This window comes from Cuculus canorus, chromosome 16 (genome assembly GCF_017976375.1).
Source record: "Cuculus canorus isolate bCucCan1 chromosome 16, bCucCan1.pri, whole genome shotgun sequence".
In the NCBI taxonomy this organism is placed as follows: Eukaryota; Metazoa; Chordata; class Aves; order Cuculiformes; family Cuculidae; genus Cuculus; species Cuculus canorus.
Genome location: NC_071416.1, coordinates 7,377,240 through 7,400,564, shown reverse-complemented (window position 1 = coordinate 7,400,564; position 23,325 = coordinate 7,377,240). Strand labels below are relative to the sequence as shown.

The window sequence follows — 23,325 nt, the reverse complement described above, 5'->3', positions numbered from 1 at the left end:
TGAGCAAGGGACACAGCCACTCAGAGCTTCCCCTGGCAGCAGCACTTCCCCAGGCAGGAAAACACCCAAGCCGGGGTGGTGAATTTAGTAGCACTTAGGACACAAGTGTCTCTGGAGAGCACCCTGTAGGGCTGCCAGCCTCAGTTGGCAACTTAATTATCAGCAATCAGAGTATAAAGTAGTCAATGTGCCTAGAGATTAGCCAGAACCAGAGCCAGAAAGGGAAGAGTTGATCCTCCAGGCACTTCCCCAATGTCCCCAGAGCAGGGGGGTGTCCACGCCTTCACACTCATAAGCATCTTCCAGGCACATCTCAGCCAGAGACGCTGCGGATTGTGAGCTGATCCCTCCCTGTGCAGTGGTTTTGGGGAAGGAGAGCTCTCTCCAACACACGTTGCAAGCTCCCAGCTTGTGCCTGGGTGTGAACCCTCCTCAGCAAGGGCTTTTCTGGGTCTGTGCTGGTCACCGGGGGGTGACCTGCTGCTCTGATGGGAGTGGAGGAAGAGGCAAGAGTCTGCGGTCCTCTGGGGATGGGGCTACAGAGCAGCAAGCCCCACTCCAAGCTCTCCTGTTGCAAACACCTTTGTACCTAAATGCCCACACACACTTGCTTTGATTTGGCTAGCGCGAAAGGTAGATGGCAACCCCAAAACGTGCCCAGAGGCACTGGTAGCCTCGCCCCATCACCACCCTGAGCCCCAGCTAACTCAGCCAAGGTGACCATGTGGCTTTAGCTCTGTGGCTGCCCTGGAGGGAGCATTCCCCTCCTGCACCCAGGGACACCAGGGGCCCCAAGAAATCCCCACATCGCTGCCTGGGCAGCCGGTGAGGAAAGGGTGCAGCTTCCCCAGAGAGGACGGAGGGGGTTGTGCAAGAGCCTGGCAGAGGAGTTATTAATGATGGCAGGAATGTGCTGTGCACTCGGGTCCCCAGGGGAAAGAGGGGCCGTGCACCAGCCCCATCGGCGGGAGAGACAGCCCTGCCGCCAGCAGAGCCAGCGATGAAACATCTCCGGAGCCAAGGGGCAGAGAAGGAACAGCCCAGCAGCATCACTGGGAGCTGTGGGGCAGCATCGCAGTGGCCAAGTTGCCAAAAAAAAACCCCATTGCCTCTAGCTATGCTGTATTTATGTCTAACCTATGGTATTTCTATGTGTAACAGGCAGCAGACATGCTCAGAGCCACCAACACCCAGCCAGGGCAGCTTGCCTGATGCCTGGCAGTGCATCCCCTACTCCCATGCTTTTTGCAGCCGACAGCACTGGGATGGGGGGCTCAGCATCGCTCCCCATCCTGGTCGGTGCCTCGGCTTTCAGCAGGGCTTCCCCTCCCAAGGTTTGCACGGCGGTGGCGGGCTGGAGCGTGGCCAGCATTCCCGGCGCTCACCTCCGACTGATGCGAGGCGGCGTATGGAATCAGCTTTCCTGCGGCGGGGATTAGCACCCCGGGCACGTCGCAGCCTGCAGGAACTCCTCTGCTTTCCGCTCTGGGGGTCAGCGCCAGCAGCTAATCGCAAACCACTGCGGTGCTGAGTTGTAAGGCCTCAGCTCTGCACCCACGGGCCGGCCGTGCCGCGGGGAGCACCCCGGGGTGCGAAGGACGAAGCAAGGGCTCTGCCTTCTGGTCTTGCACCCAGCACCCTGCCCACCCACGGATGCGCAAGCGCCAGATCCAACTGTTGCAGAGCACACGGTACCCAAGATTTGAGCCCCTCTAAGGGTGTCGGAAGGGTCTCCCTTTTCCTAGGTGGGTTTATCCAGCAAAGCAGCCTGGTCCCCCCTCCCCAAGCCCTCGGAGATGCCTTACCAGCGCTTTCAGCTACAGCCTTGCTGCAGGGTGGGGAGGGGCCGCCAGCGAAGTCAGCTCAGCTCCCGTCGCAGCCTGCGAAACAGAGGGGACGTCAGCACCCGCAGCAGCCGCTGCCGTCCCCGTGCCCGGCCACCCTCTCCCCCCCACGCCACGGTCCAACGCCCAGGGCTGCTGTTGTCTTCCTCCTCCTCCTCGCCATCCCTCCCGCTTGCTCTGATCTCTCATGTGTGAAGAGGGGACGATTCTCTGCTCCACTTCATCAAACCCACCCAGGGACGGGAGAGGAGGTGGCTGGAGCTGCCCCGAGTGATGCCCCAGGGTGAGAGGGGAGCACAGGCACCCCCAGCCCACCAAGAGACCTTTCAGGGGAGAAGCAGAACCAGTTCCTCTGCACACGCCAGCGTTTCCAGCCCTACTGCTCCATCAGTGCATGGACCAAGAGTGGGGAGAGTCAGCCACCAACCAGGGACCTTGTCCCCGGGGGAGCTGTCTTCTCCATCCCCAACAGTGCAGACAGTTGCCACAACATGAACCAGGCACAAGGTCTGGGAGTGCTTTGTGCCTCTCAGGCCCTGACTCAGCCAGAAACACACATTTTAGCCAAATTTTTTCAAAAAGGACAGTTTCCTGCTGCAAGTGTGTGACGGATGGACGCTTGTCAGCAGCAGTGGCTTGGGATAGAGCTTTGGGTTGAAAGCAGAGCAGGGCAGGGTCCTGCAGAGCTTGAATAGTCACTCGCGTGGCTCTGCCATCCCCTCCTGCACCCAAATTCTGCAAGAACTGCCCATTCTCTCCATTCTCCTTCTGAAAGCAAAACCCTTATCCAGCCAGTCCTGCTCACCCAGTGCCAGGCAGAGACTTCAGCTCCCCCCGCGGGGCTCCTACTTGCCCATCACGGAGGGGATTCAGCCCCAGCAGCACCCCAGTGGGCTCTGTCTTGCTTCAAGGCTGGAGCCCAGTTTTCACATCTCATCCAGGGGGAACATCATCCCACACGGACGGGGACAGGGCGGGCAGGTTTTTGCTGCGCTGTCATCTAACCCTGCTGGGAGAAAGCCTGGGAGGGAGACCAGCGGCAGCCTCCTGCCTTTATCCAGGAGCCCTCAGCAGCCAAGGTGTAGTGAGCGGGGAGAGCTCGTAGAGAGATGGCAGCAAAGGAGAAAGAGCTGCTGCCCTCCTCTGCCTCACCTACCCCGACCCACTCAGTGTGCGCATCACCAGGGTCACAGCACGCAGACCCACAGCACGGCACGCTGGGCTGGTTACATTGCAAACACCATGGCACAATGACGGAAAACACCGAGCAAACCTCCATGAGGTCCACGTAATGCCAGGCAGCCAGCCTGCACTCCTTTCGCTGGGTGGGTGCCTGTGGTAGCCGCTGCCACGCAGAGGATGTGCCACGCCGCAGGTTTATTTTGATGGCCTCCCCTTCCCCGGTTAATAAGTTTTGTCACTATTTTTAGTGCATTTGATTAGGATAATATGCAGCAGCTGATTGACAGCTCTTTAAGACTTTGAATGGTTTGTAATTTGTACTTGACTAATATTCACTGGCAATAATTGCACAGCGGGATGGAAGGTGGGGGAAGCTGCAGTCTCAACTCCAGGCTGCAGCACATACAAATAAGGCTGTGCCGCGTACGCACATGGTGCCTGCGTCCCCGCTGCCCGTGTGTGCTGTGCCACTTGGGCTCCTGGGCACGCACTGCGAGGCTGTGTTTAGACAAAACAGGGCCAAAAAAGCCAACAGAGAAACCTAAATGTGCCTCAGTGTGGGGTGAGTCGCGTGCCAGGGCAGCAAGGTTTAAGCTCCCCAAAGGGGAAGGGACAGGTTCCTACATGGCTGCAGGCAGATGGATGCACTTGCATCCCTCACATTCCCAGCTTTGGGTATTTGCTGGCTGCAAGTGGCTGCTCCAGTGGCAGCGCAGCACAGCCCTGCTCTCTGCTCCGTGGCATGACTGCGATCCCAGCCAGTGCAATTGGCACAGCCACGGCTGGGCTCAGGTACCCTCCTGCGCTGCCATCCCCATGTGCTGATGGGTTCTCTATTCCAGGGTCTTCCCGGCCCCCCAAGCCTCTCGTGAGCCACAGCTGGAGGGGAGGATGCCAGGGCTGAGCCCAGCTGCACACCCTGCCTGGGGCAGAGGCCACAGCAAGGAGAGATCTGCAGCAAGAGGCCATCCCCACCCTCTCCTCTCCAAAAGCAATTAAAAATGAAGCACACTCAGCTGCACAACTCAGCTCGGATCAGATCACAGCAAGCGAGACAGCGGCGTCCCCGTCCTCCCCCGCCGGCGCTGGAAATGCCGCCCGACCTGCCCAGCATCCCCGCTCCTCCGACACCCACGTGCCCGGGGATTCTTCCCCATCAAAATGAACTGGCGAGTTGGGATGCAGGAAAAGGCTCGATTCTCTGCCCTACCTCCTCAAGGCAGAGATGCTCTTGGAAAGACAACAGCGAGGGGAACCGGCTGCTCTCTGGCAAGTCTCGCTCTGGCTGTTTTTCGCTCAAGGATACAATGGCGGTGGCAACGCCAGGCTGATAGAGGGGCTGGCGGCACAGGGGAAAATGATCTTATCTTCTTTTCAAAGACACTAACAAAAGACACGGATTGGGAGCAGACAAAACACAGCAGTACGGCTTCTGCGAGGCAGAAGCAGAAACCTTGAGAAATGCCGTGACAGGCTGGGGCCCGACAGCAGACAGCGAGCCTTGGGGAGGGAGACATCTCCGGCAAAACAGGCTCTGTCCTTGGGCTGCTCCAGAGCTGGGTGGGTGCCGAGCAGCACCTCCAACAGCCGGGATGGGGTGGGTGCTGGGGGAGAGACGGGCAAGGAGCTGGGGGCACCAGCGCCCACCCGCTGCCAGAGCGAGCCGAGCCGCGTTCCCAGCTTGCAAAGCCCTGTTGAGATTAATAACAGCAACTGTCTCATGCCAGACTGAAAAATGAAGCGTGCGGGACGGCAGGCGAGACAAAGCAGCCTCGCGGCGCCCAGCCCGTGGCAGCAGGCACCGGGAAGGGGAAGGAGCAGAGAACGGTGATCTCAAATCCACCCTGATCTGCTCCATCCCTGCTTCGCACTCAGCTAACCCCTCCCAGCCCGGCTGCAGGATGAACAGAAGTCACCTACAAGGTGTGCCGTTCAAAAGGGAGAGCCCAGGCTGGAGCCAGGAGCTAAAGGGCAGGTTGCTGCTCCCCATGTCCCCCTGCACAGGCAGCACAAAAGGTGACAGAGCTGTTCCAATCACGGCACCCAGACAGCGGGGTCAGCATCCAGCACCGCAGGCAGGCTCCGTCCCACGGGCAATGAATTGCTGCTTGGTTGGTGCTGCCATAACCGCTGCGAGGGTGGCACCCAAATAGCACCCTGGCACCCTGTCCCCTTCCCTGCATCAGCCTCTGCTCCCTTCCTGTATTTTAGTGGGAGAAACAGACTCAGACACACTCACACAGTGATTTCCCCCTCTGAAATCTGAAGTTTTCCCTTTTCCCAGGGCTGGGGGGCAGTGAGTGGCAGCATTCCCCTGGGGTTCTGGGGACAGCCTTGCTGCCCGGCTCACCCAGCCACCCTCTCCTGTCACCTGAATACACCAGATCACTGTGTCCCGCACGAGGAAAGCAATTCCTGTCCTCTGCCCCATGCCATCAGGCTTTGCTCGTTACAAGGGGGGAACACAGAGGCACATCTCTGCCAGGCTGGAGCAGCTCTGCTGCAATGCCTCCCAGGTGCTGGTGGAAAGGGGGAGCTGCTCCCCCAGCCCCACAAAACAGGATTTAATGTTACAGATCCTCTCCCTGCTTGGCTGACATCACTTTGCACGCCTGGGTTGTGCCTCCAGCATTTCTCATCTGCAAGGACACTCCTTTCTCACCTGCACCGATTCCTAAAAGAAAGAGAGATGCGGAGATGCTCACTTCATCTCTTGGCTCCAATTTGGGAACCAGGGAAGCTGTAAGCAGGTGCCCCCGATGCCAAAGTCAGCTTCACCCAGTGACTGCATGTTGAAGACACCTGAGTTAAGGCACTTCAATCCTTCTCTGGCTCCCCTTGGCTGATGGAAAACTGTCCCAGATGAAAGGAATCATCGGTGGAGGAGAGGGGAGGGAAGCACGTCTGCTGCACTGGGGCCCATCTACACGCTCCCCACATACGTAAGTCCCAGCCCCTCCCATACAACCCTGTCAACTCCCGTTAAATTTAAAACCATCTTAATTAAAGCTCCACAGCCCAAGCAAGCAGGGGCCAGTGGGTCACGAAAGGGGAAAGGATAATTAAATCAACCATCCAAAATCACCCACCCAAGCATGGGGGAGAGTCACGGTCAGGAGTGATACAAAATGACTCTGAAAAGACATGTCAAAACAGGGAATTTAAAAGACCAAACTAAACCTTTGAGAAGCACAAAATCAGGTTCTGAATGTTTAACTGGATAAGAAACGAGGAAACACCAAATACATACTGGGAGGTGCACGAGGAGCTCAAGCTCTCCCCACCACACAGGGCTGGCCCCTCAACAGGTCTTTTTCAGTTTGTCAGGGTGATGGGCAGCGGCTCTGCCAGCTCCAGAGGCTGCACACAGCTGTGGTGCCCCCCGCTACCCCCAAAGCTGGGCGAAGGCAGAGGATGCCCAGTAGGGTTCCTCATAAGCACTGTCTTGCATAAGGCTGGCAAGAAAAAGCTGCAGCCTTATCTCCTTGAAATAATGCAAGCGGCTGCCTGGAGCGTGTGGCAAGTTGTGCTCACTGGTGCTGAGCCTCCGAGCACTGTGTTTTAAGCCATTTTCTTCCCCAAGAGATGGGAGAAGGGAAGGTGGCCATTGTCATGCCATGTCACATCCCATCACCACTCTGTATCAGACCTGGGCACCCACAGGGCCACATCTTCAGACGCCCCAGGGTGCGGATGCAGGCACCCTAGGCTCACCCACCACGATGCTCACCCACAGCCCTGCACAAGTCCCTGGGAGCCGGCCAGACTTTGCACACTCAACGCTTCCTCCAAGGCAGTGGGTTGTTAACGCACATTGATCGCTGAGTAGTGTGGAAAGCTCTGGAGGGAGCTGGCAGCCCTCTTTCCTGACCAGCACATCACTACGGAGCTCCTGGCACACCAGTCCGCAACATTACACACAGAGTTGTGCTGTGTGGTGGGTTCTGGGAGCTGCAGCCCCTTCCAAAGGGCTCCACGGGGAGCACCTGCTGCAAGAAGGGAGCGCAGGCAGAAAGCCGTGCCCCATCACCCCTCTTCACCTCTGAGCAGCAACGAAGGCATCCCAAAAATCAGTGCTCTTGCAGCTCCGCCAGCCCTGTGCCCTGGTCCAAAGGAAAACCACCAGATTCAGGAACTGTTTGGGGGCAGGGAGGAAATGAAAGTTGATTGAAGGCTACTGGAGGCCCCGCTGCTTCCCGTTATCCATGTATGAGTGTTTTGGGACAGGGAGAGAACGCGCACACAGGTCCTGCAAACCCAGCCCGAGTCTAGTGCTTGCACATACAGAGGAAAGGAGAGCCACGGGTGAGAGGGACCAGCTTGCTTCCCAGTTGGCACACATCCCCCATCCCTTTCTGCACTGCAAGGGCATCCTGGCTATTAAGAGATGGAAAAATAAGCTTTTTCACCACAAGGGTGGTCCAGCACAGGAACGGGAGCTGGAGAGGTGGTGGGATCTCCAGCAGGAGATGCTCAAAGCTGGGCAGGTGCTGGGCAGTCTGACCTCGCTGGCACTGCTCTGGGTCGGAGCAGGGATGCCTACCAGTGCCTCCCAGCCCAACTCAGCCTGTGCTTCCAACATCTCCACCAGGACACCAGCCAAATCCAGGAATTGCCCAACCAGCTCCAGCAAATGCTTTCCAAAGGCACACAAAGCCTTTGCCCTGTGTTAACCTGAAGCCGGCTGCTCCCAGACACGTGATGAGGGCAATGCCCTTCTCCTGCCAATTCTAGGAGAAGGAAACGGAAAGGAAAGGCTTCTAAGGGTAAGTGAGAGTGCCCATGACGCTGGGAAGTGCCAATCCAGGCTGGCACTAGGAGCTCCTGGCCACTGGGACTGCCTGAAGTCACGGGGTGATGCTTCCCCAAAAGAGCCCTGAAGCTCAGCGTTGGGGGTTCAGTGCTCCTCAAAATGTACCTTTTTAATATTAGCACCTGGGCATGTGGGCATCCATGGGCTCCCAGTGCCTGCCACCCAATTCTCCAGTGTCAGCCCCAGCACATCAACACTGCTCCTCTCCTCTTCCAGGTAAAGCACCAGGACAAGGGACTGGCTCTCCTGGAGGGCTGATGGAGAAGCAGTGACAGGAGCTGGTCTCTTGAGGAGGAGGGAGGATTTCTGTTCCCCATTTCAGCAGCGCCTCTCTCTTTGTGGCCAGTCTCGGACTTCAGGAAATAGAGTTTGCTTCTGCTTTCTGGAAGGAGACATCTGTCCGGTTGCTCCCCAGGGATGGCCATGGCACAGCACCCAGCCTGCTCCATGCTTGGTTCCTGGAAAACGGGTAGGTGGCAGCGAGAGGCTGCTGTGAGTCAAGAGCGGCCAAAATAGTGCTGCCATCAGTAGTGCCCCAGCTCAAGGGCTGTCACACCCATCAGCATGGCAGCAATTTCACCCCAGGGTGAGGATGGCAGCGCAGGCAGGTGGCATATCTCTGGGGCAGGGGGAGGAAGGGGGCAAGGAAGACACAGGAGGCAGAAAAGCTCTGAATCTGAGCAAGTTAAAACCACCCCTGGCCACGCTGGCGTCACTGCTAAAACATTTCCACTCTCAGAGAAACCAGCCCATCCAGTCCAGCGAGGAGAGGAGCTCCCGGGGCTCCAATGTCCCTCTGGCACCGGCTGCAGCCCTGCCAGTCCTCCAGAGAGGTCCTGCAGGACCTCCACGGCACGAAACCTGCCAGCAACCCTCTTGACACCCTCCAACACGCAACAAGAACTGAAACATCTGCTGCTAAAAAAGGGAAAACGCAGGGAAGGCATTTGTATCTTCAACACAAACCGCATGGCATCATCCCGCTCCCAGACGGCAGCACAGGGACTTGGGAGGACATGTGCTGGGGCTCACCGCAACAGGAGGGTATGAAGGAGAAGCCAAGCAGAGGCCAAGGATCATCCATCACTGATTTCCAACACTTCCCACTTTGCAGACCGCTGAACAGTTTCATACGAATAAGCACTATCCCCAGGAAGCAAATTTATGCTGATTATTGGCTTATTTTCCAAAGTTACTTTGGGACTCCGGGGCATCTGCCTGACAAACCATGTGCTCTAGGGAATCATGAGGCCACCAGCCCTAACGCACGCATGCAACAGGGGCAGGGGGTGGTTGAGCGTCAAGGCTGATGGGACTGTGAGGACAGGATCAGCCCCCAGGGATGCAAGCTCGACTCCTGCTTTCACCTCTTTGGGCATAGATGGGACTGGGAGCGGTTCCCACAGCCCAAGACCGTGGCTCTGGTCTCAGCATTGTCAGTCCCCGCACCAAGGCATGCCTGGAGAGTCCTGAGAGATGCTGTCTCCACGGCCACTTCCATCTGTACCACTAAAACAAAGCAACTCACTCAGGATGTGTCAGAAGCAGCAACCAGGGAGGGTCTTGAGGGGTAAACAGATCGCTCTGCTAGCCCTGGACAGCATTTCCATACCCAAAAAGCTGTGCGGGATTCCCCAGCTGCTCCTGGTGTGAGTGAGATGCTCAGCAGCTCTGCTGGAGCTGTGGGAAGAGAAAAGCTGGCCAGGAAGGTGCAGCTCAGACGGTGTTCACTACAAACAGCCCGAGCAGATGAAAAACAAAGAAAAACGCTGAGCTGGTGTCTTTTATCCCTGCTGCTTCTGGAGGGGAGAACCACGCTCCACACACCTCCTGTCCACGCACCGCTCGCTGCAGCGGTGGCGAGGAGTAGAGATGGGCTATGGATGAAGCGGATGTGACCTGCGCTGAGCTGCTGACACCAGCCAGAGGCGTGGAATGAGCTGCACGTGGACCTTGCACCCTCCTGTGACATCTCTCCTGCTCTTGCTTGTGAGGCTTTTCCTACTCAAAATGACCATTCCCCACCTTGGGCAGGGACTGCGGATGAAGGGATGAAGAGCATCCCTGGATCATAGCACCAGAGCCATCCGTATCCTCATCCCAAAGCAGCAAGAAGGGCTCAGATTAGCATTTGCACACACACACACGTGCATGCACATCCACTCCTGGGTGTGCACGCCTGCCGGCAGCCGGGGTGTGCAGGCAGATGGGGAGCAGGCAGCTCCCTGCAGCTGCCCCACGCGCTGCTCTCCTGGTCTGGTCACAGCAACACACACCAGACCCGGCACCGTGAGAATTTCCATCCCACACACTTCCAAGCTCAGCCATCCATGATACCGGACCATGAAACTCACCCCGGTCATAGCGACTTTTGCAGCTGCACACGCACCGTTCCTTCTCCCAGGTGTCACCACACCCTCCCTCCTCAGCCCTGCTGAGTCTTCCCAGTCCCTTTCCCGGCACAGTACGGCCCTGCCAACTCTCGCTCTATGGATAGGGGAAGGAAAGAGCCCAGCCGAGCAGGGAGTGACTCCAACAGCCTTTCTGTGTTTGTTTGTTTGCAGAAGTGAGCAAGCCTGCATTTCCGCCCTGGGAGCATCCAGAGTCCCTGAGAGCACTGGCTGCAGCCTGGCAGCACCGCGAAACCATCAAGCTGCGAGGGCTGGTTACATCTGGGGAAGTTGGTGCCCAGCAGTTTGGGGAAGGAAGCCCTCGAAAATACCACTTCAGAGGCTGTGGGTGAGGAAGATGGTGGTGGTTCATGAAGAATAGGTCATATTTGCCCCAGGTAAAGAAGGGCTTTGCTCATCGATTGTGCACAGCACAAGGCAGTGCAGCTGGGCTGGTGAAGGAGAAGTAGGAGAGGGGGAAACTGAGGCACGCGCTCGGTGTAAAGCCTCAACAACCTCCAAAAATGGCTTCCCAGTTGCTCCTGTAGGAACCTGAGGCACGCAAGGCTCCTTACCAACTGGGGAAGTAAGGAGGTGTAGTGAAACCCTGACACGGTGCTGCACCTCCAACCTCCTGTTCCAAGGTGGGACATTTTTAGCATTGCTTTAGCACAGACCCAAACCCCACTGTGCTGCCCCCAAACCAGAGCAGGGTGTGAGAAGGGGAACACTGCGTGAGAGGTGGGCATGTGGCTCGGGATGGTCTGGACTTGTTAGCCTCACCCACTGCAGAGGGGGCAATGCACCAGCGAGCTTTTACCCTCATTTCCCAGGTTTTTGGTGGCCAAGATTGCAAACACCATAGGGAAGGACGGGAGCAGCCATGCCAGGTGGAAGCTATTTTTGCAGCACGCGGTCAGGTTTTCCTCTGTCCACTCAACCCTAACACGGCGGGCTTGGGGCCAGCCGAAACCTCACAGTCACAGGAGCGAGACCACAACAGGTCAAGTGTGGGATGGAGCTGGGAAACTCAGGACCAGCCTCCGAGACTTGCAGTGCAGGGAAGGGAGCGCAGCGCAGCCCAAGTCATGGGTGTCCCCATGTCACGTATGGGCAGAGGCGCTGACCCAGCAAAGCCCCCTCGCCCTTCGCTATGGACACCAAAGCCTGCACGCCCCACTCAAACCCCTGCCACTATGCACGTGCCCCATTCAATATATTTTTGCCTTAAATGCCCAGGCAATGACAAAGCACTGGGACAGTTTGCCCAGAGAAGTTGTGGCTGCCCCATCCCTGGAGATGCTCAAGGCCAGGCTGGATGGGGCTTTGAGCAACCTGATCCAGTGGGAGGTGTCCCTGCCCATGGCAGGGGGTGGAACTGGATGGGCTTTGAGTTCTCTTCCAGCCCAAACCTTTCCATGATTCTCTAATTCCCTCCAGACGACCCTGCCGACCCCACACACCACCCAATAGGTATTTCAGCCGCTGCATCCCTGCTGAGACCACCTGGAGCCAAGGAGCTCAGGCACATTTCTTTAAGTTTTGAATCAAAATCCCCAACCAGCACCCACTTCACCCAGCAGTCGATGTCCCATGGCAGCCCTGGCAGCCCCCTGCCCTCCCAAACACCTCCCCATTCCACAGCGAGGGCAGCCAGGAGATCCGTAGCCTGAAGGGAAGTCAGTGCAAGACGCAGATTTACAGGTCTTGGTTCCTGGCCCAGGTTCAAACCACATTTGTTCCTGAAATCTGTTTCAGGGCTTTATTTTCAAAGCATGCATGTGCAGAGGCATGTGCAAAGCAGCACCAGTTCCTGCTGCAGCCAGCACCGAGGTCGCCTGTGCCAACACGAGGCCAAGTCAGCGACCTGGGTGCACCCAAGCACCGACTGCAGCCCACGCCAATGCTCAGCCAATTCATTATATTATATTTTTCCTTCCTAAGCACACAATATACTGGACTATCTCACAGCTTGCTGCTCATTTAAAAGATGAAGGACCAAAAGACCTATTTTTCTCTGAAATAGCCCCACAACACATCGCACATTGTTTGCTGATGGGTGGGAATTTCAGCATGACTCGAGCCCCAGGGGACTTAGTCCACACCACCCACAGCTACAGGGAGTCTAAAAGAGGAGTTTGGACTGGAAACAGCAACAATCCACGCTCTCATCTCAGGAAGAGCTGTGCAAGGATGGTTATTTCCATCCAGAGATCTGAGCTGTTCTTGGGGCATTGGATTAAAGAGATCTCTCCTGCACAGAGCACTGCAGGGACACGGCGTTTCTGCCGAGGCCGTTTCCCGCGGCCGATGGGATGCGTGCTGGACACATCTCGGGCTCCAGGGCGAGATGTGGAGTGCTGCGGAAGTGAGCTCAGATGGGAAATTGTTCCGAGAGATAAAAGAACAAGTTGGAAAGCGAGCTGCAAAATAGACAGTACAGGAAACAATAGTGCTTCAGATAGGCTTTCAAATTTCCCCCAGTGATGCCAAGAGCACAGCGCTTTTTCCCAGTGATACTCTGGGGTTGCCCCCCCTTGCCCACGCTGGGAGGAGGCACAGGCTGTTCGCTCACTCCTGCCTTTTCTCTTTCAAGATATTTTCTGGTCGTTAAAATGAGACATTACAGGCCATATCCTTCAGGTCTCATTAGATACCATTTTTAGCACTATAAATGATCCTGGCACCACCAGCAGGGAGAGGCAGGTGGGGTTTTGGAAGCTCAGGAGCCCCATGGTCCATCCCCTCCTCGCCTTGGTGAGCCCGGCAAAATGCTGCTGCTTCCCAGGAGCTGCACGCGCTGCTATCAATTCTACTGAGGTCCCCTCCATGCCACCAAGGCTGCAAAAGAGACTCTTGTCTCAGCAGCAGAGCCTCCGTGTTGGTCAGTCACCACGAACCATGCTCTTTTCCTTGTCTCATCCCTCCGCTCCCTGGCTGGGGGTTCGGATGGCCCCTTCCGCCTCGCCGCTACCTCCATGATTTTCCATCGCTCCAGCACAAAGTCATTAAAGGGCAGAGCTATCGTTAGGGCATCTCTATCACACAGAGATCACAGCAAGGCCACTAACGATCGAGACAGGGAACATTGGACTTCCCTTAGCTGCTGCTGCGCCAGCCCATAAATAAAAAAGGAAAAATAAAAAGAAATCCTCGGGCTGCGTTTTGGCAGAGCCGCGCGAAGGTGAGGTGTTCAGAGGAGCCTCTGCCCTGCCTTCTTGGGTCAAAGCTTGGAACTGGGAACCGACCCTCGATCTTTCAAGCAAAGGTGCCTTCCTGTGACAAACGAGCACCAACTGGCTAATGATTACAGAGCCGCGGCTTCTCCGGGGAGCCAGCACAGGAGCCTCAGCTCAGAGACACCGAACGGCCAAGGTTTTGGTAGGGATTGGCTCCTGAGCCAGCAGCAAGTGGTGCAGAACGGCTGGCGGAGCACCAGGCAGCCCAGGATCAGCCTCTCTGGCTGCAAAGGTGCCAGGAGCAGCCCCACAGTGGAAATACCCACAAGGATATTGCTTTAAAGTGCAAGATTGATGATGTCCCTCTGCGCATCCTCATGCCTCCCCAGAGAGCTCTGCCAGTCCCCCCGCCCTGGTCTGACCAACATGTGCTGTACAGCGGGGCTGGGAGCACGCTGAGCATCGGATGCTGAAGGGGGTTATCACTGAGCCTGACAGGGATGAACGGCTTCCCACCACCACCAGCTGGACCTTGGGAGACGTTGTCATGACTGGGTTCTCCCACCCACACACTGGAGTCTGCTGGCAGTGGGTATCTCCTCGGCTGAGAGGAGAGCGACAAAGCTCTCCAGCTCCCTCCTTGCCATACATCTCCTCCTCCCGGGAGCACCAGTCTGGCACGAGGAAGAAAATTCAAGTCTTTTGTTGCCACCTTCCCGCAGCATGGTTTGCATACAGCACTGCTGAGTACATGCTGTGCTGCCCTGTCCCTGTCTCCACTGCGTGGGCAGTGCTGGTTCCAGACAAGAGCTCACCCCAGAAACCCTCCAGGCTCGGCACCCTCCACTGCCCCCAGCTCCTAACGCCACGGGGCAGTGGGACCTGCCTTGGGTCTCCTGCACCGAGCAGCCACATCGTACCCTTTCCTTTGCATCGCTCCAGGGGAGCCATGAGGACAGCAAACCAGCAGCACACGCAGGGAAACACAACCCACTCCCTTCCACCTATGACCTTTACTGACCGGCTGCTCGACAGCATTGGCACCAGAAGCAGGACCACAGTCACCCCCCCAACCCCAAATCTGGGCGACCGAGCCCCGGCACATCACAGCAGCGGGGAAGGGCCAGGGGAGGCATGCACCACACGGGGCCAACAAAATACGAGGAGATGTAGCAGAAACCTTCTCATTTCCAGCGGGTCTTGCAGGAGGCTGCGCAGCATCTCAAGACAATGCTCAGCACCAGAGAGGAACATACCAGGGTCAGTGCTGCAAGATGCCACCCCTCCTCCAGCCCAGCAGGCACACGGTCCTGCGTGATGGGTCACAACCCCACACATATCCCATCCCAAGCCCATCCCAGCCCCATCCCAAACGGCATCGGCACGCAGCAGTGCTGGTAACACGGTCCCCAAGCAGCAAGCAGGGAGAGAAGTCCATCCCAGCCCTAGTGTGGCGCAAGGCAAAACACATGATGCTCTTCCGTGACAGGGACAGCGGGGACACGCCGGTGCCACTGCTCGCAGCCACGTGTGGAGGCTGGATCGCTCAGGCTGCAGTGGGGGAACTTCCCGGATGGATAAATCCTTTAATCAGGCAAGGTGGGGCTCTGCAGCCCCCCAGCAGGCTGGAGCCCCAGCCCCAGCGAGGAGCCTGGCTGGACACAGCCCAGCAGGGCTGGACATGAGCTCCAGAATTACCGGTGAGCAAACACGACAAGGGAAGCGGAACAGGAGACATCAAAGCAGGGGGGCGATGAATATTTCATGTCCTGGCCTACATACCGCCCGGTTCTCCCCGCCCCGCGCTCCCGGGGGTCCCCACAGCCCCTGATCACAACAAAGGGGAGTTGCAGACAGGCGGTGCCGCTCACCAGACCCCACAGCCGCACTGCTGGACCCTCAGCATCCCCACCTGGGCCCATATCTGCCCCACTGAACAGTGGCATCCCCGGCCAGACCCACAGCCGACCCACCACACTATGTGTGTCCACTGCTGGACCCACAGCCGCCCCACTGAAACCCATAGCCAGACCACGAGCATCCCTGCCGGGACCCATAGTCAGCTCACTGGACTGCAGGCATCCCCCGCTGCTGGACCTATAGCTGTCCCACCGGAGCCCGAGGCATCCTTGGCTGGACTCACTGCTGCCTTACCAAGCTGCCAGCACCCCTGGCCAGACCACAACCACCTCACCTGACTGTGGGCGTCCCCCCAGTGCTCCACTGGACCCCACGGGTGGGCACCAGCCATCCCCAGCAGACTCAGGGGTGGACACCAGGCATTCCCCACCGGCCCCATGGGCACACCCTGGGCAACTCCTGCTGGCCCTTCAACCGGACCCCATGGACAGACCCCACACATCCCCTGCCAGCCCCACAGTTGGGCCTTACGTCTGGACCCTGAGCATCCCCCACCAGCCCCACGGCCGGACCCCGAGCATCCCTCATGAGCCCCACATCCAGACTTCACAGCCAGACCCCAGGCATCCCCCGACAGACCAGGTCCCATGGCCAGACCCCCAGCATCCCTCACCAGTCCCACAGCCGGAGCCATGGCTGAACTCCAGGCATCCCCTGGCAGCCCTATAGCCGGACCTCACGCATCCAGACCCCATGACCAGACACCGGGCATCCTCTGCCAGCCCCACAACTGGAATCCACGGCTGAACCTCAGGTATCCACCACAGGCAGACCCCGAGCATCCTCCATGAGCCCCACGGCTGAATCCCACAGCTGGACCCTGCGCATCCCCCTTGAGCCCCACAGCCAGACCCTGAGCATCCCCCACGAGCCCCACGGCTGAAATCCGCACATCCCCACGAGCCCTAAGGCTGGACCCCACGGGCAGATCCCGTGAATCCCCCGCCAGACCCCCAACCGGACCCCATGGTGGAACCCTGAGCATCCCTCTGGAACCCCACAACCGGATCCTGAGCATCCCCCGCCAGCTCCACGCCTGAACCCCACGGGCAGACCTCGTGCATCCCCAACAAACCCCACGGCTGCAACTCGCGCACCCGTCTTCAGCCCCACAACCAGACCCCGCGCACCCCCCACGAGCCCCACACTTGAACCCCATGGCTGAACCCCGCGCATCCCCCAGGAAGCCCACGGCTGAACTCTGCGCATCCCTCACAAGCCCCAAAACCAGACCCCGCGCGTTCCCCATGACTGAAACCCGCGCATCCCCCATGAGCCCCACAACCGGACCCCCCCGGCTGAAACCCGCGCACCCACCAGGAGCCCCACAACCAGACCCCGCGCATCTCCCACGAGCCCCACAACTGGACCCCGAGCACCCCCCTTGAGCCCCTAAATCGAACCTTGCGCATCCCCCACAAGCCGCACAGTCAGACCCTGCGCACCCCTCACGAGCCCCATCAACCAGACCCCGCGTATCCCCCTTTGAGCCCCAAAACCGGACCCTGCGCACCCCCCCACGAGCCCCACGGCTGAAACTCGCGCATCCCCCTTGAGTCTCACAACCAGACTCCGAGCATCCCCCATAAGCCCCAAAACCGGACCCCGCGCACCCCCCCACGAGCCCCACGGCTGAAACTCGCGCATCCCCCTTGAGTCTCACAACCACACTCCGAGCATCCCCCATAAGCCCCAAAACCGGACCCTGCGCATCCCCCACGAGCCCCACAACTGGTCCCTCCGGCTGAACCCCGCGCATCCCCCACGAGCCCCGAAACCGGACCCCGCGCATCCCCCTCGAGCCCCGCGCAGCCCCGGCCGCCGTTTACCTCCCGCGGGTGCGCAGCGGGGCCGTTCCCCGCCGCTCGCCTCCAGCGCTCGCTGCCGGCTTTGTCTCGGTGCCGGGGGCGCGGCCGCCGCCCCCCGGAGCCGCTCGGAGCCGCGCCGGGCGCTCAGGGCTGCGCCCGCAGCACCGCGCAGCGCCCGCCCCCGCGCAGCCCCGGCCGAGGGGGAGGGGGGGGAATCCGCGGGGAGGGGAAAAAAAAAGAGGAATATGGCATATGGCAGCAAACCGGAAACGGCGGCTGGGGAAAAAAAAAAGCTGCGGCCCCTCCTCTCCGGGGTTTTGGGGCTTTTTTTTAAGGGAGAAGGCTCCGGGAGGGACACGCGTGGGAGAGGGAGCCCCGTGCCCTCACTGCCCGGGGTGCTGGGGGGATCCCAGCCGAGCCCCAACATCCCGGGGGGGCTGGGGTGACCTGGGAGCCCGAGCCGGTAACAAAAAAAAAGTGATTTTCAGAGGGTTAAAACCCGACTGGTTTAGGGTTTGCTTTATTAAACTGCTCTAATGCACAGGGAATGGGAGGGAGAAGTGATGTTTTGTCGGATTCTGGGAGGGAGAACCCTTGTTTTGCTGGATTCTAGCAGGGAGAGCCCTTGTTTTGTTGAATTCTGGCAGGGAGAACCCTTGTTTTGTTGGATGCTAGCAGGGAGAACCCTTGTTTTACTGGATTCTAGCAGGGAGAACCCTTGTTTTGTCAGCTGCTAGTAGAGACAACCCCTGTTTTGTTGGATTCCAGCAGGCAGAACCACAGTTTTGTCGGATTCTAGCAGGGAGAACCACTGCTTTGTCTGACTCTGCACCTGGATCTGTGCATCTCCACCCCCGTGAGGAACACCTGCCCACATCACAGGGGGCTGCGATCCTCATTCCCCCATCTCTGAAGTCAGAAGGAGGCAAAACGTCAGCTTCGAGGAAAAGCAGGGAAAGATAAACCATATCCTGGGCCTTCCTGGGGCATCCCAAGTACCTGTGAGGTCCTTTGGATGCAGCGCTGGTGGGGGGCCGTGGCTGTGCCCCGCTGGGGATTCTGCCCCGTCTTTGGGTTAGTGGATCCCCAGGTTCCCCCGGCATCCAGTGCACCCTCCAAAATGAGCAAAGGGAGCTGTGGGTGTTTCTGGGGTGCCCAGTCCCTGGCCGGCAGCATCATCCTGTGCAGGACCAGGTGAGATGGGAGTCCCCCGAGTCCCGCTCAGACTGGTGGGCACATGGGGATGTTTCCATCCATCCCTCCTCTCACTCCTGAGCACCTTTCCTTTCCAGTGCTGGCAGGAGGTGGGAAATGCCCGGTTTTCTCCCAGCACAGAGCAGCGCTGGGGTGCACATGTGGGCTCAGGGCTCGGCCAGGCACCCCGACGCCTGCACCGAGCCCGTCAGGGCTGCCAGACCAGCTCAGCGGCGCTTCCAGCCCTCCCACCTCCCCAATTAGCAATCCACTAAGGTATTCCCTGTCACGTTATCCTCCAGGAAGAAATGGGGTGAAGCAGTCCGCTCCTTCAGCCTCCATTCAGCTGGTTTATGAGGTGCACTTGGCTGCTGGCCGGCTCCGATGACCCGTGGGCTGCATTTCCACAGCCAGCAGCGCCTCTGTCACCCCCTGCCCGTCCCTCAACCAACCCCTGCAGCCTCTCAGCAGTGGTTTCTGAAAACCCCATTAACCCTGAGCAAGACCTGACACTTCAGAAACAATTTGGGAAGTTAACAAGTTGCAGAGAAATATGTGGCAGAGTTTTTCTTTCTATTTCTCACCCCCCTACCCCCGCCTTCTTCTTTTGAGTTATTAAAAAAATATTTCCCATGACACTGGCGAAGGCCAGCGAATCCATGAGTCACCAGGAACAAGGAGTCACGCACACACCGATCCATCACCCCTGGCCAGCACATCACGCAGGGGCCCTTCCCTGGGAGGAGCTGCTTGCTGATAAGGTCCCCACAGCCGGACTGAGCCAGGCAAGGCTGACGCTTTCCCTCTTGGATTCCTCCCAGGGCTGGGAGACAGTGGCTGGTGATGGAGAGTTGCTGGTTTGGGGGTAGCAGCCCTGCTTGCTCCTTGCTGGAGGATCGAACCGCAGCCCAGTTTGACCTGAGGCTTTTTTGGGGTGTTAAATCATAGTCACCCACTCCACTGTCTGGTTGGCGTGGGGTTGTTTAGGGAGTGGGATTAAGGGATTAACCACACCGGGCAGCCCCAGGGTACCGCTCTGCTGGCTCATACGTTGATACTTTAGTCATACCATAGGGTGATGAGGGGAGCCTAGGGTCCCCCATGCCTTCTCCCCACCACCCCTGCGCAAGCACATGGCGATGTTTCCCTCTCCCTCCTGATCCCTGGAGCACTCATTCCGCAGTCCCGGAGCAGGCGTCAGGAGCTGCTGCTGGCGGGGAGAGCACCCTGGGGGAGCGGGGACCCAGCCCCAGCCCTGGGTGAGCTGGTTAGGATGACTCAGCCTCTACAGGATCCAGACCCAAATCTAAGATGCAATTACGACTTATAAATATTTGAATTTTGTTTTCCTCTTTTGCAATCGACTACTTTTTTTTACAGCCTGTCCTACGAGCTCAGTTTTCATCTCCCGCGGTGCCAGGCTGGTGCTGGAAGGCAAACAGCAAAGGCACTGTGCTTTTAGCATGCCAGACCAAGTCCACTTCATAATCTCTTCTTCGAAGAAGGTGCCAACATGCAAATTCAAAATGGCAAATAGATTCTCTAAACCCAGCCTCTTATCTTTTGGGCTCAGATTCAGGAATGTGCCCTCACAGGACTCTGACATTAAACATGCAGTGCTGGCGAGAATGCGAATTAAGACCATTTAAGTTTAAGCAACCCAGCACACCTCAGTGCGTCCCTGACTCAGCTGTGAGGTCCTGAGCCTGCCAACACCCCCAGCCACCTGCTTTCCCTTCCCTCCTGCCCAACTCCAAGTTCTTACCTTTAAACAGTCTAATCCATGATAATTTTTTTTTACCCTACTAGGGATGTTGGTCTCTTCCCTGAAACTTCTGTTCTTGCAAAGATTCTCTCTTCACTTTTAAACAGCGCTGAGAAAATCCACTCCAGGGAGGGGTGAGGGTTACAGAAACTGAAAACCAGGTGTTCAGATTTAAAAATGGTAGCACTGAATACTTTTGGTGGCTCAGTTATTACAACATATCTTGATTTCTTGATAGAATATCATTTCAAGATGTGCCCAGGTATTCCTGTGCTTTCTTGCTGACCTTTATGCAAGTTTCATCAGGAAAAAAGAGAGTTGCTGCCGGCATGAGTAAGTAAGTACGTGGCTCCTTCCCCCTCCAGGTGTGCAAACTTCTCCATGGGGCTCCTGAAATCTTCCTGTGAACTAAGAAGGTGCTTTTGGGGTCCAGTAACTGATCTGAGTCCCAACCTCTCCAACGTAACTCTGGATTTACAACAAAACATCTATTCATCACCAGCCAGATTTATTTTTAAGCATCCCCTTGGCAAGCATGAATAAGTTTTGCCTAATGCATTCTGTTCCCCAGGCTGGCTGCGTTGTGTTCACTGCGAGTTCCAAATGTATTTGCACGAGTTATTACTATTAATAATGTAATGGTTGTGTTTGAGATGCTGGACAGACGCTGAAGCTGAAGCAGCCACGGCTTTTGCCCTGAGATTTGACGGTCATTGAACTTTACAGCCCTGCGAACAGTGAGTGTGCGATGGCAAACGATCAGCACCACCAGTCCCATTAGGGAAGCTGCTGCTATGAGCTGATTTACTAGGGGGCATTGACCAAATAATTCCCACAGCACGAGCCGTTTGGCAATATTTCATGGTAGAAATGCTAATTCTGGCCATTCTCTCCCACACTGAGCATCAGGGCTGTAGGAGGTGAGCAGCAAACGCCAGGATCCTGCAGGCTGCAGGGATGAGAAGGGGCAGCTGAGAAGAAATCACCAGGACGGCTCAGGACCCATCGTGTCCCTCAGCGCAGTGACAATCTGCTGTGTAAAAGGGACTTTCACCCCCAGCACCGCAGTGGCCCAGCCAGGAAGTGTCATTGCAAAGTTCCCTGGGAGAAAAGACCAACTGCGGACTTTGGGTGACGTGCAAATGTTTGACAAGGAGGCACTGAGTCTAACAGCTGTGAGAGGAAATTATCTGCTTGTTCAATAGAGGCACAACATTTCCAGTCAGGTTTCTGACTGACAAAGTATGATGTTTTGATACAAACTGAATTAGGTATCTTGGAATAGCTTATTCCGGGAAAAATATGACACTTTCTGCTTCTTGCCTTGGCTCAGCAGACAAGCCACATGCAAAATGTTAGCATTTCCCAGTGGTGGAAATTCTGCTTTTTGGCCAGTCTTAGCATCAGCAGAAAAGAGCAGTTCAGAAAACCCCACGGAAACTCATCCAGAGGAGATTTATAGCTCTGGTTCTGACTTGCTTTGCTCAGAGAGCAGCAGAGGGGTGGCTGGCTAGTGCAAAGCTCTGGTAGCCACATCCAGGCAACCCTGCCCTGGGGTCCATGGCATTCCCTCATCACCAGAGGAATTCTAGCAGCCTCCCAGGCAGCACCCAGCTGTAGCCTGCGCCAAGTGGAGCCAGAGCAGACACAAGGGTGTTTCCCCTTAATCATCCAGCCCTGGTCCTTCGAGCGAGGGATGGGCTAAGGAGGCCAGAGTCTGAATCTGAAAAATTTAAACCATATGATGTTTGGATCTGTACTGAGTTTAAAGCGATCTAAATAAGGGGGGTGGTACGGAGCAGAAATGTTTGCAGCTTCTCCCCTTCTCTCCAAACCTGCTCCCCCTGTGATTCCTTTCACCGAAGAGCCCTGACACTCAGGATATCTGCTTCAGACGCCCAAGGGAGCCACGGCAGCATCAGAAGTAGCCGCTTCACAGAGACCACAGCCGCAAGGACCCCTGCCCGTGCAGACCCCGGCAGCCACAGCCCAACTATTCCACTACAGCGTGGGCCCACCCAGCGCGTGACCATGTGCAAAAGCTGCCCTCAGGGAGCTGGAGGGACGCGATCCCCCAAGCCCCACGCTGGCAGCAAGGCTCCGGCATGGCTCCTGCCTGCGCTGCCGGAGCAGAGGTGCAAATAACAGCAGAAAGCCTCTGAAGTGGTTCCCTGAGTGGAGAGAGCGGCTTTGCCTTGTGAGAGTTCGCGGGTCGTGCTCTGGGCTTTGGCTTTTGGTGGGGTGAATTTGCAAGTTTGGGATGGCTTTTGTAGAAGCAGCAGTCAAAAGGAAGGCAGAAGGAACTGCCTGTGAGATGTCTCAGGCCAGTGGCGATGCTTCCCATGGTTCCAGTTCACGAACCAGCACAGGCTGAACCCGAGGCTTGGAAGGGGCCACACATTAGAGGCTCGGACAGCCTTCTGTCAAAAACAAGGGGATGGTCCAGAGGCAGGTTTCACAGATAAGGAATGCTGCATTTAGCGTGTAAATAGACTTTCAGTAGAGCATAGTACTGGGGACACAGCCTAGAGCAGAGGATAGGAAGAAGTAAGAACGCTTCAATGCCCTCCACCCACAACATCCCCCAGTTGGGAGCTGAGCTCTTCAAGTGTGGCAAGAGACATCAACTAGGGGACAGATGTTTTTAAAAAGCAAAGCAGATGTGATCCACAGCAGCTTTACCTCGTACCTACCAGCCAAGAAACCTGGACTCAAGCCATGGAGGAACCTGTCAGCCTCCCTGCTCCAACCACCCGCTCTGCGTTGCTGTGGTCCTTGGTGGGACTGTGGTTTGCTGGTGCACGGCTCCTCACGCCTCCAGCAAAGCAGGGTGCAAGGAGCATCAAAGCTACACTTGGGCCTCTAGGCGCTAAATGAAACCAGGGAAGCTGGAAGGAGGGAAGAGAGCACTGTGAGAGGTTTGAAATTGCACAAGAGAAATCTGCTGGCGAGGAGCAGGATCTGAACAGGTGGTGCGAAGCATGCACAGTACCTTAGCACTCACTTATTGCTAGAACTTGAAGTGTAATATTTAATGGTTTTAACTCCTCATGGCTCAGGGGTAGGCTGATGCGCATGGCACAGCTTCCCGGGGATACTTGGGGGTCCCAAGATGGAGAGCTGTCCTTCCCCAGCACTTATATCTGCTGGTTGAAGTAATCATCATGGAACAGAAACATGCTGACAGGGCTGATTACAAGGGGACACCTTTCTCCGTCCTGGATGCTTCT

The 23,325-nt window shown here is 57.1% G+C and overlaps 1 protein-coding gene across 3 annotated transcripts in view; it reads right to left on the bottom strand.

The window, feature by feature from the left end:
* The window catches only part of SRC (SRC proto-oncogene, non-receptor tyrosine kinase), a 31,970-nt gene extending 14,634 nt beyond the window's left edge, over positions 1 to 17,336 (bottom strand). For 2 of the 3 annotated variants that reach the window (XM_054081422.1, XM_054081425.1), the window contains exons 1-2: positions 17,158 to 17,336; positions 1,806 to 1,880 (exon numbers count right to left, since the gene is read on the bottom strand). The gene's annotated coding sequence lies outside the window, so the exon portion shown is untranslated. Of the gene's footprint in view, positions 1 to 1,805; positions 1,881 to 7,944; positions 8,298 to 17,157 lie in introns of all 3 variants that reach the window. The other variant, XM_054081423.1, reaches the window with a different exon arrangement.
* Positions 17,337 to 23,325: the final 5,989 nt, after the last annotated feature.